The following is a 16,795-nucleotide window of genomic DNA, read 5'->3' as shown; positions in this document are numbered from 1 at the left end:
TTTTTAAGGTTCCAGGGGCCAATTCTGTCACTTTTTCTTACTTTTTGTTTATGCCATCAAGATTCTGTTAATAGGTCTAACAGCCACTTCAAGGCAGATGAGCTTTGTGAAATAACACAATTAATCACATGGGTGAGAATGTAATTTTTAAAATGTCAAGACGTGGAATGTAATCGGATCAAACCTTTGGTTAGGGGTGTCAATGTAATTTACTCAATTAAAAAGCATATTTGGTTAGGGGTGTCAATGTAATTTACTCAATTAAAAAGCATGTTTGGTTTCCCATTTTTTATTTTTTTCCCCCTCTCTTGTCTCTCATTTTTCTTTTATTTAATTTTTTTACATATTAATCAATCACTTTTTTTTTCTCCTCTCTCATTCTTCTACATATCAATCAAAAAAATTTTCTCACACCTATTTATTCAACTATAAAAAAAAAATTACAAATCATCTCAAAATTATTTTTAAAATTCATAACCAAGCACGTTTTTAATTTTCAAAAATTTATCTTTCAAAACTAAATCAAACGGTGTTTGAAATTTTTACCAATTTTTCGTTCTTCTTCTTTTTTAATTATTTATTATTTATTATGTTTATAGTAATCTCACCAAATTTTTTTTGAATTTTATTATATAATGTCTTTTTATTTGTTTCTCACTTTTTAATAATGAACAAATAGATTCACTTTATTTTATTTTTAAAAAATGTAAAATTCAAACGTGTGATCAAAAAAATTCAACAAGGCCTCGTTCAAAAGAAAAGAAAATTCAAGAAAGCCAGACAGGCACGTAGGAAATCAGAAAAATTAATTGGTTAGTCTTGGATGTTATGTTCATCAGGTCACTTGCCAATAACAAATACTCATGTCTCTCATATTCTTTAATTATTTAATATAAAATTATAAATTATATCATTTTTACTAATCATAATATATTAATAAACGTTTATATCTCTTATACTCTTTAATCACTTTATATAAAATTATAAATTTTGGAAAATGTCTCGTATCTCAAATTTTGTGGCTTAAAAATGGCTCAAATGGCCAAAACGACGTCGTTTTGGCCATTTTTATGTTGTTCTGTACTCAAAACGACGTCGTTTTGGCCATTTAAGCCACTTTTGAGCCACAAAATTTGAGTTACGTAGCATTGTCGATAAATTTTATTTAACTTGACAAGACCTGTCTGATGTATCCACCACCGCGACAACAGATGAAAAGGGCAAATTCCGAAGGAAATACTGAACAAATAAGAGGGATAACTATTCTCATGTCAGCCTCTTTTAATAAAAATTATAAAATAAGTTAAAGTAATTTATAAATTATATTTATAAATAAATAAAAATAAAATAAATTTACAAAATAAATAAAAATAAAAATACTCATCATTTTATATATTTTTATTTTTAAAACAAAATTAAATTTTTTAGTATTTATTTTGATTAAATTAATATCTATTTTTGAAAAAAATAAAAATAAAAACTCAATCAAATACGATTTATATTAAAAATAAAAAGGCAATCACATAGGATTTGTAACCATTAGTTTTGATTATAAACCTTGTTAAGATTAATCCTATCAAATGAAAATAAATAAAACAAAAAAATAACAATTTGTCAAAGATTAAAATTAAAAAAAAATAAATCAAAGACTTCAGTTTGTCAAGATGAATTTACCAATTCAAAACAAAAAGAGATGCCTATATAAGACCATGCTAAATCAAACTCATTATTGAAAAAGAAAAAAAATTGTTAATTAGGATACCAAACCACCAAAAATCTCTGATTGCATGGTCGAGATGAGGATGGAGAAAAATTTTAAAAATAAAATATAAAGCCAATTTTGTTGAACAAGTGGATTTTTGAAAAATATTAAACTGGCAGGATTTATGTAGCTAGATTGGATTGGAATATTGATTTCATTTATCTACATAGATTGGTCTTGTAGTAAGGTTCATAGTTAAAATTAATAGTATATTTAGTTAAGTTTTTAAAATATATATTTTTATTTTTTTCTTCAAAAAATGGATATGATTTTGATGAAAATAAACTAAGGTAGTGCAAAATACCGTCCAACCCGCACCGATCCGCCAACTAACTGCAAGTTAGTTTGATCCACAGTTTGAAATTTAAAATTCACCTTTGAAATCGCTCCGCTCTATTATAGTTAATGCATTTTTTTTTTTACTTGTAATAAAGCATCAAAATAAAAATCAGTGTGAGGGATATTTAAAATATGAAGTTTGTTACAAATTAGTGATTTATGAAAAATATTATGTAAAATTAGTTAGTGTTATTTATGTGAAAAATATTATGCAAATTAATATTATATATTATGCAAATACTTCATAATTGTTTAAGATTATTCTTCAATCAACTAACAAATTGAAATTGTTCAAAGTGTCCAAACAACGATTTGATTATTTGTCAATCCATCATTCATGGTTTAATTTATAATTTTACTTTTAAATTGCACCAACCGCACTGTGTACACCCCTAAAATAAACGTTAAAATTATAAAAATTATTTTGTTTTAAAAAAAAATTATATAAAAATAATAAGTAACTTTTATTTTCATTTATTTGATCAAACTAGTTATATATATATATATATATATATATATATAAATAACATTTTCAATCTATGAAGGCTGTTTTGGCTTATTTCATATATATATATAGATTAATGCTTCCTACCCCCACTGGGGGTCGACCCCCAGTGAGGTGTCGGTCCCGGATTGGTCCAAAAAAAAAAATTGTTTTTTTTTTTTTTTAAAGTTTTCAGCCAGTGGGGGCGCGCCACGTCACTGGGGGCGCGACCCCCACTGGGGGTATACAGCGCGGTTGTATATATATATATATTTTTTTTTATCAAAAGAGGCTCATGTGAGAACAATTTTTCTCTCACTATGTACGTTTAGTCTTTTATGATGGGTCCCAGCTAATCAACGTGTCCAGCCAAATAGCCATTCGGTCATTTCTTAGGGTCTGTAGCATTATTGATAGAAGAATTGAACATGTTATAATTTTTTAAATATACATTATAAATTAATTATTAAAATCATAAAATTTTGGATAAATTATATTTACTTCTTTTGAGATTTCTGATAAATATCATAACATCCCATGTGGTTTCAATAGATATATAAACCTTCCATATTTTAACTGACAATATCAAGATTCTCCTAATTTGTCAATTTTGCATAAATGACGTTACTTGCCTATACAAAATGACCATATTACCCCTTCATTTGAGCGTGAAAAGACAAAAATACCCTACAAAGTATGCCTTTTCACTTTTTTAACCAAAAGCCACTACCCACAACTTCCCCCTTTCTTTCTTCAATCTCCTTCTCATTCTCTCTCTTCTTAACGGTGAAATCGAACCCTACTCTCTCTCTCCTCTTCCCAACCCAACAGTGCCTTTCTTCTTGGTCTCCAACGATGACTTCGACGAGGAGACCACCGATGACGAGATTAGACCTTTTTTCTTCTTTTACGATGGTGACCAATGACCCTTATCACACCCAACCTAACCTACCCTCTCAGACAAACACAAACACTAATTCTTGAATCTCAAAACATGTTGCGTCTTTCTCCAAACGAACTCTACAACCGGACTACCACTTACACTTGTTTCTCCTATTCTACAATTGAACAACCACGGTAGAGTATGGTTCTAAATCGCACAAATCCAAATCAAATCCATAAAGGTGATGGTGGGTATGGTTTTAATAGTGGAGGAAGAGGTTGTAGTTGAGGTAAATGCAATGACGGTATGGCTAGGCTAAATGCAATGACGGCAGTTTCAAAAGCAGAAATGGGTTATGTTGCTGGATTGGTGGAAAAGATGGTAATGGATAAGATTAAGCTTGCCTTTTACTCACTCTACCAATTCCCTCAGAACATGTTTGGTACGATGGAATTAATGCAATTTATATAAAATTCTGAATTCATTTTAATACTTTAAATCATAATTGTCATTTATTTTTGTAGATACAAATGTGAGTAGATGAAAAGGTTAACAATATCCGATTAACTTGATTTTTCAAGTATGTTCTATTCGATGTACTTTAAAATGTGAACTATTTAAATCATCAAAATGGATTTCGAAATGAGTCCATTTAGTTGCATAGCAGTGGCTACTATGCCTCAGCATAGTAGCCACTCCAAATCCCATTGATTTTCTTTTTTGAATAAATTCTGAATTGATAAAGATAAGTTTTAGTGTTATTGTTGATAAAAATATAATTATTGTTCAAAACACAACTGTCATCCAAACATGGTCATGACATGACATGTGTAAGTACATAACTTTGAGATGCTTAATGAGGTCACATTTGCACAAAAATATGTTTTTTTTTTTGTTACAGGAAAATTCTCCCTACCCTCTCGTAGGTCCAAGGCAGTGCCCCTTACAGAGATCACCAAGGTGTTCTGTTAGCCGTTCTGAGTAAGGAGACTATAACCTGAGAACTTGCCCCGACCTCTCAAGACAAGTTCCGCTTAAGTCAGGACTCGCACAGCGGGGGAGCATTGAACCCACACCAAGTGCTGATTAGACAACTTGAGGTCCAACTTCCTAACCAACTATACTTTGCCCAGGAGATTGGCCCAGGGGGGGGGGGAGTTGAATCTGTGACCTTGGGGTTTAAACCCCAAGCCTTAACCATAATGCTACCCACCCCTTGGTTAGCACAAAAATATGTTATTCAAGACAAAAATTTAAATTCATTTTTCAAGTTTAATGATGGAATAATCAATTAAAATAAAGATAATATTTTTTTTTTCATATCTTCTCTAATTGTCAACTAATTATATCACTTACATACCATTGAATCTAAAAATTGAGTTCAAAAAGTAGACTTATATATCATTTTTCTTTGCACAATTGTCATATATTTTTAAAAATAAAAATAACTTTGCATAAATCTCTCCACTTATTTGTCATGTTACTTATTTATCTACGTGTCATTTATTTTGTTACCCAAAAAGCAACCTAAGAGAGGGATGAATTAGGTTTCTACAAATTAAAATTAATAATACTCCAATAAAATTAACTACTAGTACAACAAATTATTAACAAGCACAATGATGAACTTAGCAGTAAATGATCAAGCAAAATAACAATGAAGTATAACTAACATACAAGGTAAATCAAATGATTAACACATGAATATTAGATAGCTATAGCAGTAGTAAGAAAGTAAAGAGATTAGGGAAGAGAAGAAAAACAGATTTATAGTGGTTCGGCTTCAACCGAGCCTACATCCACTCCTCAAGCTTTACTTAAGATTTTTCACTATCTTCTAGCTTCACAGGGGTACTAGCAACCTCTTTACAAATGAAGTAATCCTCTACGGATTTTACATAGACTTCACAAGCCCAAACCCTTACAAATCTTAGGTGATTCACAATCACTCTCAAGATTTCAAGAACACAGTATTTGCAACACTTTTACAAGATGAAATGGTATTTTTTCTTTCAAAGAAAGCTTACAATAAATATCTCTCAAAGATAGATATATAAAATGAATCTTTGATTTTTCTGTAAATCTCACACAGGAAAGATGAGCTTAATGCTATAAGGCTTAATGTATAATTTCTGAGAGAGGATGTAAACAAAAATTGAAGAACACTTCTCAAAGAATTTTTTAGAGAATAGATGTGAGTGATTATAAATCAAAAAATATTTTCTGATTTTTCTTGTCACTTGTTTACATTAGAGACTTTGGTATATATAATGAAACTTATAACCGTTTATATCTGTTGTATTCATTTGAATTTATAGCCGTTTATAGCCGTTGTACTCCATCATTACTAATTTGAATTTCTTCCTCTCCATAATTACAAATTTGAATATCTTCCACTTAAACCTTTTGGCCTGCTGCTGTGCTGGGCTGTTTGAACCTTTGTTTTGGGTTGTTTGAACTCGTGATTTAATCAAATATTAAATACATTCTAACAACATTTAGGATAAAGGTTTATGTGAGAAATAATGGGACAAAATAAATTTTGATTCTATTTTTTCTCTTTCAAATAAATCATCAAAATAAATTTTGAATAAATTTTTCTCTTTCAAATAAATCATCAAAATAAATTTTGATTTTATTTTTCTCTTCCAAATAAATTAAAACATAATTAAATAAATCATCAAAATAAATAAGTCTAACATATTTGTTCATATTTAATTTTTTATTTGTCCATCTAATCTATTTATTTGTTCATATCACATCACCACCTGTTGCCGTCGACAACCACCGCCTTTTGCAACACATCTAGCTACTAGAAAAAAAATAAAATAAAAAAATTTAATATTGTAATTTATCATTCTTACCAAACAATTATATTAATCATGTTCTCCTATCAAAACAAAACAATCTTGATACCATATGTCATACACACACACACACAAAAAAAGATTTTTCACTAATTTTTTTTTTCTTTCTGGTGAGTAAGCTCACTAAAAAAAAAATTAAAATTTTATTTAATAATTGTAGACACCTCATTTTGACCAGCCCTAAAACTTGGGCACTTTTTGTTGATTACCCGATGATGACAATCAAAATGTGTTTCTCACAAAATTCTCAGTAAAAAAGCTGGAATTTGAACTTCACTCTCTACCCTAAGCCCACTTTGGTCAAGTGTCTAGGTTTTGTTGGACACCTGGAGTAAAACGGGGCTGAACCGAAGCAAAACAAAGCGAAACGGGCAAACTTTCCTCTGGACGGTCATCTGGTCAGTCGACTGCCCCAAAACAGTGCAGTCCAGATTTTTTTTGTTCAGTTCATGTGGGCATTCCATTATCCCATTTTCTGATATATTCATGCATTGAATGCATGTATAATCATCCCTCATTGCCTAGTGTTTAATCCATTGAAGGTAATGCTCCACTTTTGTGGACTAAATTGACATAATTTAAATACTAAAGATCAAAATGAGGTAAAACTCATACGTTCGGAACTAAAAATGTAATTAACCTTATAAAATATGAGAAATTACATGCCAGAAACTCTTAAAAAAGTTTATGATTTAAATTTTTAATGTTTATAAAGTTTACCATTAATTTAAAAATATTTTTCTAAACCTACATTGATGTGATTAATATTGCTCCAGAATCATCAAATAACTTTTTTGACAAACCGATGCTCTTGACTATGGCTTTATCCTCCAAATAATTAGAATAATAGGATATTCCTTTGGTAGTAATTTTTCTACCAAACCAAACCAAACCAAGTCTTAGGTCCCATCAAATGGGATTGACTACATGAATCATTCTTCTCTACGTTGCTCTATCAAAGGCCATTTCGTTAGCCAAATTAAGTAGATTCATATCTCTATTTACTATGCTAGCCAACGTCAATATAGGTCTATCCTGTCCCCTAAAACTTCCATCTACCGTCACTGCATCGCATCTCTTCACTACTACCTCTGTTGGTCTCCATTGAATATGATCAAACCATCTTAATCTATTCTCTCTCAATTTATCTTCTATCGGTGCTACTCTTACCCATTCCTAAATATACTCATTTCTAATTCTGTCTTTTCTAGTCTTGCTATACATCTACCTTAGCATCCTCATCTCAGTAACACTCATCTTATCTACATGTTGTTTCTTGGTTACCCAACACTCCATCTCATACAACATCGATGGTCTAATAACCGTTCTATAAAACTTTTATTTTAGTCTAGTGGGAACTCGTTTATTATACAGTACCCCAGACACACTTCTTCTCTTAAGCCACCCCGTCTTAATTCTATGGACCACATCCTCATCAATTTCCCCCATCGTTGTGATAATCGACCTTAAATAATGAAAATGTTCACTCTTAGGTAGTTCTTAGTTCTTAATCTTCATTTCTCATCTGCTTTCATTATTACTGTTACTAAATTTACACTCCATGTATTATGTCTTAGTTCTGCTTATCCAAAATCCTTTATATTCAAGTGCTTCTCTCCAAATCTCTAACTTTGTGTTAACTCCTTCTCTAGTCTCATCAACTAACATGATATCATCTGCAAAAAGCATACACCATGGCACATCATCCTGAATATTTATTGTCAGCTCATCTATAACTAAAGCAAAAAGATAATAACTTAAGGTAGATTCTTGGTGTGACCCTACAGTAATTGAAAATTCATTTGTCTCTCCAGAAGGTGATCTAATAGTGGTCACCATCCATTCATACATGTCCCTAATCACATCAATGTAACCTTTTGTCACTCATTTCTTCTCTAACACCCACCAGATTATATCTCGAGACACTCAATCACATGCTTTCTCAAGATCAATAAACACTATATGAATGTCTATTTTCTTTTCTCTACACTTTTCTATTACTCTCTTCAAAAGATAGATCGCTTCCATTGTTGACCTACTAAGCATAAACCCAAATTAATTCTCTAACACTTCTGTTATATCTCGCAATCGACGTTCCATCACCCTCTCCCACACTTTCATTATATGACACATTAGCTTGATTTCTCTATATTTGTTGTAATTTTGGACATCTCCTTTATTCTTATAGATTGACATTAAAATACTCTTCTTCCACTCATCTGGCATGTTCCTAGTCAACAAAATCTTACTAAACAACCTAGTCAACCAAGCAACCCCCTTCTTACCCAAACACTTCTAAGCTTTAATAGGGATATCATCGGGTCCTAAAGCCTTATTCGATTTCATATTCTTAAATGCAATCTCCACTTCAAAGTTCCCAATCCTGCGATATAACCTATAGTATTGATTTTCCTTATTACTAACTATTTCTTCATAAAAACATATAGTATTATCCAATTGGAGAACCTTCATTTCCCTCGATGTATCGAATTCTTTGAGTGTCTAACCTGCTTTCTTTATTTGTTTAGTCAAATGACTTTAGCGAAATACCTTTTTTTTTCTTCTTTATTTTATTTTATTTTATTTATAGTTGTAGCTGGTTTTTCGCGCTCCTTGGAGGGGTTTAGTCTCCTCAGATGCGATTCCTTACAGTTCAGACTCTCGTGGTTTTGAATCTGGTTTCATGAGTGCAATGTAAAACAAAAGAAAATGAGAGTCCAGATCTGGAAAATTTTTAGAAAAATCCATTAATCACCAAAGATGCCAAAAATGGACTACATTGCCAAATTTCAAAGTCGCCACCTAATATTTTTTGGGAGAATTAGGAAATCCGTGACTCGTGCCAAAGGCCACTTGTCCGTCATAACTAAAGTTGTCTTGGTTCGGGAACTTAGGTATGAGAGAGGAAGGTCATGAATTGAGCACCCCACTCACCAGGTCAAAGATCGACCTCTACTAAATCATGATGTGAATTTTATAGACATTATATATTCATGTTTTGATTGTTAATATACTAACATTACTATGTGAGGCAAGCAAGTATAGACCACGTCACTTACTTCGGAATACTTTAATTTCATGCAATTGGAAATAGTTTTTGAATATGTGCAACTCAAAGGAAAAATGAGCTCATGTACAACAATCAAAGTCATCCAATTTAAGCAAAATAGCCTTCATAGAGATATTTTAAGTAAGTAAATAGCCTCATGGTAGTATGCTTGACATGGTAATACAAACACACACATATGATATGCTAAAACAAAAAAATGCTCACCTAGTACTCAACCATGGCAAACCAAAGAAAAGAAGATAATTTAGAAAAATATATGATCCTAGTATGCAAAGTGACTAATGTAACACATGCAAAATGCGACTAATAAATTCGGTTACTAACATGACATGTGAAGCAACTCAAAGCATGAGATAGCACACATAATCAAGTAAAAAATGATAACAAAATCAAATATGATGAGTCGAACCTTAATGCATGCAAAAAATGGATGCAAGGCATGAGAATAATAAAGGAAAACATGATGATATAAACATCGATGATAAGCATGTAAATAAAAGAGAGAAAGAAATGGGGGTTGGAAGATATTCATCAAGTGTTACAAATTTGCCCTCTTACAAGAGGGTTTGAATGTCCTAATTAACTAATTATTACATTTTCAAATATCACAGTAAATATTAAAAAAAAAGACATGAACCACATGTGCATAATCCCTCAGAAACTGCTCTGTTTGCCTTCTAGAGAACTGTTATGTTTTGCCAACAAGAACACTCTATTTATCCACTTTGAGGCTCGGCCATTCCACAATGAGGCCTGGTCAGGTCCAGTAAAAAATGGTCGTGCTTTAATTTCAACCAAAAAACCTGTTTTCTGTAGTGAGGTAATAACAGTGTAGATAGATTAGTTCTAAAGGATGCTCATCATTCATGCTTCCTCCTATCATAGAGATATTTAATGAGAAAATAGGTTTGCTTCTCAAATGATTAACCATTGCAAGGTTGTTGCATGATGATCTTAGAAGCAATATGATGAAAGACTCTAATAAACATAAAAAAGAAAAGAAAAGAAAAGAAACTATTCTTCTTACCTCTTTTCTATCATGCAGGAATTCAAGAAAGAGGTAGACTTGCTTCACAAGCCATCAAACATCACAAGACAATATGCGATGGTTATAGAAGCGACTAAAATGAAAAAACTATAACCACTCAAAAATTGTTGTGAACTCTTCTTCCTACTCATGGAATAAGGATGAAACATCCATTTCCATGCTTCAAAGTGGAACTAGAAGAGAGTTTTCGACACATTTTGATAAAGAGCTCTATATGAGCAACAATGGAAATAAGGGAGAAACACCAAAAAACAAGCTAATTATCAAAGCTTAAACATATAACTCGTCAAAGTTGTTGACAGCTCCTCTTTTATTCATGGAATAAGGATGAAACATCAATTTTTATGTTTCGAAAATGATCGAAAAGAGAGTTTTTCAACACTTTTGACACAAAAACTATCACCTAGCTTCAAGGTAAACAACATTATCATAGAATTGAAAGATTTACAACTAGTTAATCAAACTTGTGGTGGGTGGCTAAGCTCTAAACCTCCCATGACCACAAGGTTCTAATATACATAAGAAAAGCTATAAAAACAAAAGAAAAGCTATTAACTCAAACGGATTGGCAACTACATCCCAAACACACCAAACCCGCGAGGACTATTATGCTATTACAACAATACAACTATAATATTCAAAGCATAATTAATTAACATACTAAACAGCCTACAAATACATGAAAAACAATGCTAAAACTAAGAGAAAACAAGAGAAAAAAAAAGTGAAGAGAAGGTATAATTAACAACTAGCAATCAAGCCTAAGGAAGGGTGGCCAACCCCTCCCATTTTTATAACTTTAATCACATATTTCAGCCCCAAAACAACTCAAAAACAGTTTATGAAATATGAAAAAGAGAGAAAGAGAGTAAAAGAGAAGGAAGTAAAAATGATGCAAAGTTCTGCCTCTTGAAAAGAGGAGTAACTTCTTAGTTATCAAACTTCAATCCCAACACCCTCAAGTATCTCAAATATAGTTTGAAACTTTAGCAAAAAGCTTCAAGAACAAGCTGTAATGGTGTATGTATTGTGTATGTATAGCTAAAGGTGATAATTTAGAGAATACAAAGATTAAGAAATGATTGTGATATCATTCCCCTTTTATATTAATGAAGATTAATAATTACACGGGAGCCCTAAGGTATAGAATAATTACAATCTAAAAATAAGCCAACTAATAATATGTTATTCTAACACTCCCTCTCAAGTTGGTGCGAAGATATCTCTCATGCCCAGCTTACCTAGGATGTCATGCACTGGCTTACTCCCAACTCCCTTGGTGAGGATGTCAGCGAATTGTTCACCAAACTACACAAATGGAGTACATATTGTGCCACTAATGAGTTTCTCCTTAATGAAGTGACGACCAATCTCAACATACTTTGTCTTGTCATGTTGAATTGGATTGTGAGCGATGTTGATGGCGGCCTTATTATCATAGTATAACGGAATAGAGTCCGTCTGATCAATACCTAGATCACTCAACAATGACTTGATCCATATCACACACCCCTTGTGCCATAGCTCTAAACTCAGCTTCTGCACTTGACCTAACAACCACATTCTGTTTCTTACTCCTCCAAGTAACTAGATTGCCTCCAACAAAGGTGCAATACCCTAAAATCAATCTCCTATTAGTTACCGATCCAGCCTAGTCAGCATCTGTATAGGCTTCCACATGAAGATGATCATGCTTTGAAAAATAAAGACCCTTACTAGGACCAGATTTCAAGTACCTTAAAATTCTTATGATAGCCTCGAAGTGAATCTGATGATGAGCATGCATAAACTGGCTAATTACACTGACAGCAACAAAAATATCAGGATGAGAGTGAGATAGATAGATGGGCTTACCCACTAATCGCTGATAGCTCTCCCTATCAATAGTTGCTCCTCCTTTATCATTCCCAAATTTCTGATTGGGTTCCAATGGAGTGTCACAGGCTTTGTAGCTAAGCATTCTAGTTTCCTTCAATAGGTCAAGCACATACTTCCTCTATGAGATAAATATCCCATCCTTGGAGCGAGCAACTTCAATTTCCAAAAAATACTTTAAGCTCCCCAAGTCTTTGATTTCAAACTCACTTGCTAAATATTTCTTCAACAGAGGGATTTCCTCATTATCATCACTTGTAAGAACTATGTCATCCACATAAACAATAAGCGTTGTAGTCTTATCACATGATGAATGTTTCACAAACAAGGTGCGATTTGTCTGACTCTGTTTGAAACCATATTTAAGCATAGCCTGAGTGAATCTCTCAAATCAAGCCCTTGGAGACTGTTTGAGACCATATAATGACTTCCGAAGTTGGCATACTTTACCCTCTGCCTGATGATCCTAAATACCAGGAGGAATGTCCATATATACCTCTTCTTCTAGGTTACCATGGAGAAATGCATTCTTTACATCAAACTAATGAAGTGGCCAATCTAGATTAGTTTCTAGAAAGAGAAATACTCTGACTGAATTCATCTTAGCCATAAGTGCAAAGGTCTTCTGATAGTCAATGCCATATGTCTGAGTGAACCCTTTTGCCACAAGTTGAGCCTTGTAACACTCAATAGAACTATTCGCTTTGTGTTTCACAATATACACTCATTTGCATCCCACATGTCGTTTGCCCTTAGGTAAGTCAGTCAATTCCTAAGTGTCATTCTTCCTAAGTGCTTTCATTTCCTCAATCATGGCAAGTTTCCACTCAGAGGTAACAAGAGCATCTTGAAAATGGTTAGGAATGCTAACAGATGAAAGATTTGACACAAAAGCTCTATATGAAGACGACAAATGAGAGTAGGACACAAAATTTGAGATAGGATGCTGAGTACAAGATCTCACAACGTTTCTCTTGGCAATAGGAACATCAAGATCAATAGGAGTATCAAGATCAGTAAACTCAAGAGATTCTGTAACACCCCCAAAATATACACTAGATACAACCCAAAATATACATTAATAATCGCATACATCAGAGTAAATAGTCCTTTCATTACATGAAGTTAAAGATACAAAAGAGTTTTACTTATAGAGCTTACACCTTTGCAAGCCTTGACTTGGTTACAACAAAATGAGCTTCGCTCAGTACATATTTAGCCCTAGGCTATGCAAAAATAAACAAAACATAAAGCTCTTGCTTTTTGAAGATCGCTCCCATGCTATTGCCTTAGAGGAGGCATGCCATCATTACCTAAAAATGTTATTCTCAAATAGGGTGAGCCACAACCCAGTAGAAATCATCTAAACAGTATATGAAACTTAGCAAAGGTATAAGTACAAGTGCATACACAATACATGTGGTAAAACTTTTCTCAACATTAAATACTTATAAGGTATCAATTTCAAGCCTTTATCCATTCACTTTCAATTTATATTCCATTCACTTATATGTTCTCCATTCATGAGTCAATTTCATTATTTTTCTACAAACGAATTAAGGCTACAACTCAATAAATTGCAAATCACACATCACATATGCATAAACACTTCAAACTTCTTGTTTCATGGAAATTTCGTCCGCGGGCAACCGTCAAACGGGACCCATGTAAACGTAGGTCATACAAGCACTATAATTACCATTTTACGGATATTTCGTCCGTAGGCTAGGCATTCATGTATAATTTCAGGATTTTCACCTAGGACACTCTGGCTAACTTAATTATAATGGAGTTCATCCCCTTTCTCCTCTCAAACAAATATCCATACATATGCAATGTATTTAAATAGATAATCAAACATGAAGCACATCCACTTTCCACTTCCTAACAAACATACATATACAATGTATATAAACACGGTCATATTCAATGACAACCATCAAAGATTATTTTCAATTTACCTAATTCACATGCAATTTTTACAACAGTTAAAGCTATCATCCACCGATAGCCCAATACAGTTATTTTTAGACAGACTTAAATCTCAAACATGTAGTTTATTCAAAACTTCCAAAGAATAAGTTAATACATAACCAATTCCACCATTTATATCAATACCCTCTTAATTTCACATTTCCAATGTCAATTCCAATCTTTTTGTACAAAATAATAGTTTGACCCAATTAGGGCAATTTCTCCCTTTTTCCAAATATTGGCCAAGTGCCAAAATCATCAAATTAGGCATAGCACAACATCATTTTCAAACCTCATAAACATTAATTTCATCTACACCCAAAACCCCTCTTTGAACTCTATACTCAAAACCCTAGGTTTGTTTTAAAACATCCCCAAATCACACCATTGTTACACAAAAGACAATATCTAAGCTAAATATCATATGAAAGTGTAGAAAAAATCCCAACCTCAAAGGAAGAAGATGAGTCCAACAAGAGGGAAACTCCAACAACGACGAAACCTACTTTCAATCGGATCAAAACGAACATCTTGACGAGCTTTACCTTTTTCTCAAAGGCACTAGGGTGCAAAGATGGATGGATCTAAATGAAATCTAAGAGAGAAGGTGAAATGTAGAGAGAGAAGCTCAAGAACAAGCTTTTTGGAAAGTTTTAGAGACAGAAAGAAAAGAAAAAATGATTCAAAATGTCATCTTCTCGGATTGAAATACATGCAGTCCGCTCGAGCGTGGGAATTTTCGCTCGAGCGTTAGACACAGACTCTCGCTCAAGCGTGAAACTGGACGCTCGAGCGTCGAATACACTCTCCCAGCATCTGTAGACCTGCAAAAATGCTGAGAGTTGTAGAATCTTGCTCAAGTGCGAGAATGGCCGCTTGAGCGAATGAGTAAAATCTGTGAAGCCTGCTCGAGCGGAGAGGCCAAAATCTGGGTAACACAGGTGTAACATGCCCGAGGGGTACCCGTGCGCGTTAGACAATTCGGACTCCCGATCACTTTGATCTAGTCTCACGAGTGCAATGTGAAACATAGATGAGAGTCCAGATTTGACAACTTTTATTGAAAATTCATTTTATTTCAAAACCTTTGCCAGAAATGGACTGCGTCATCAGATCTTAGAGTCGCTACGTAATATTTATTTTGGGAAAATTAGGAAACCCAAGACTCATGCCAAGACCACTATTTGTCGAAACCAAAGATGCTTGGCTCGGAACATAAGGGATGAGTAGGGAAGGTTAATAATGAGCACCCTCACTCACCTGATCAAAAGATCGGCCTCTACTAAACCATGATATGAATTTTATTTTCTTTATATGTTCATGTTCTGATTATATTAGTAAATCTTAAAATTTACTATGTGAAGCATACAAGGTATAGACTAGTTTGCTCAAATTGAAACAATTCAATTTCATGTTTGTTTTTCGAAAAGGGTTTGCATTTGCCACTTAAGTGGGCTTAAAGTTTGTGAATTTGCCACTATAAAGTGGGCTTAAAACATACATTCGTTGAATCATTCCAATTCAAGCAACAAGTCTTCATCCACAGGCATTCAAACAGTTTATCATTTAAGCAATTAGCCTCATGGTAGGATGCTAAACATAATAAGAAAATTATGTACAAGCAGGATGCTAAAGCATAAAAAACTTACTTATTTATCGACGTCCCGCGAACGAGCTACAAAACAAAGTTAGAAAAACATGCATGATCTTATATACAAAATCCTAATGCAATTCACTCATGAGATGCAACTAAAGATTCGGCTTCTAAGATATGACATGTAAAACATTGCAAAACATGCGATAGCGCACATAATCACATAGGAATTGATTAAATCCACAAATGTAAATTTAGCTGAATTTTAATGCATGAAACATGGATGTAAAGCATGGATATGCATGGCATGTCAGATATATACATATGTATAGTTAGGGAAAGCGATTAAAGAATGTGATAGAAAAGAAGCGGGGTGGGAGATTATTACAACATTTTAAATATTACAGATCCAAAGGAGATGAATAAAAATAAAATCCTCACTAACACTCAAAATAAAAATAAAATAAAGAACTTCAACTCAGTAACCCACTGGCACCTTCCATTCATTTTTTTTTTTTACTAGAAATTGAGCCCGACAAATAAGCCCAAAAACAAAATTATGAAGCCTAACGTGTTAAACCTCCGGCTTGAAATTGAGCCTCCACAACCAAATCTTGCGACCTGAGCAACAACTAGAGGCATCTCTGAGAGATTGTCATTGACAACAAGCTTGAAAACAAGCTTCTCAAAGAACTCATTGTACTGAGAAAGATCTCCCAGCTCTGAGATCGTAACTTGGGTCGCTGCCTCAACTAGAATTGCACCACCATTATTGCACCATATATTGAGCTTTCGATTGTTCAAATTCAAGCTCAGCCTGCCTCCAGCTGGGTACCAGATTGACAGGGTCTCTTCTAAGCTGGTTTTGAGCTTATCGAAAACATCATTAACAGAAACGT

The sequence above is a fragment of the Camellia sinensis genome, chromosome 1, assembly GCF_055761805.1.
Source record: "Camellia sinensis isolate YWXY chromosome 1, ASM5576180v1, whole genome shotgun sequence".
Classification (NCBI taxonomy): Eukaryota; Viridiplantae; Streptophyta; class Magnoliopsida; order Ericales; family Theaceae; genus Camellia; species Camellia sinensis.
This window is presented reverse-complemented; position numbering follows the sequence as displayed.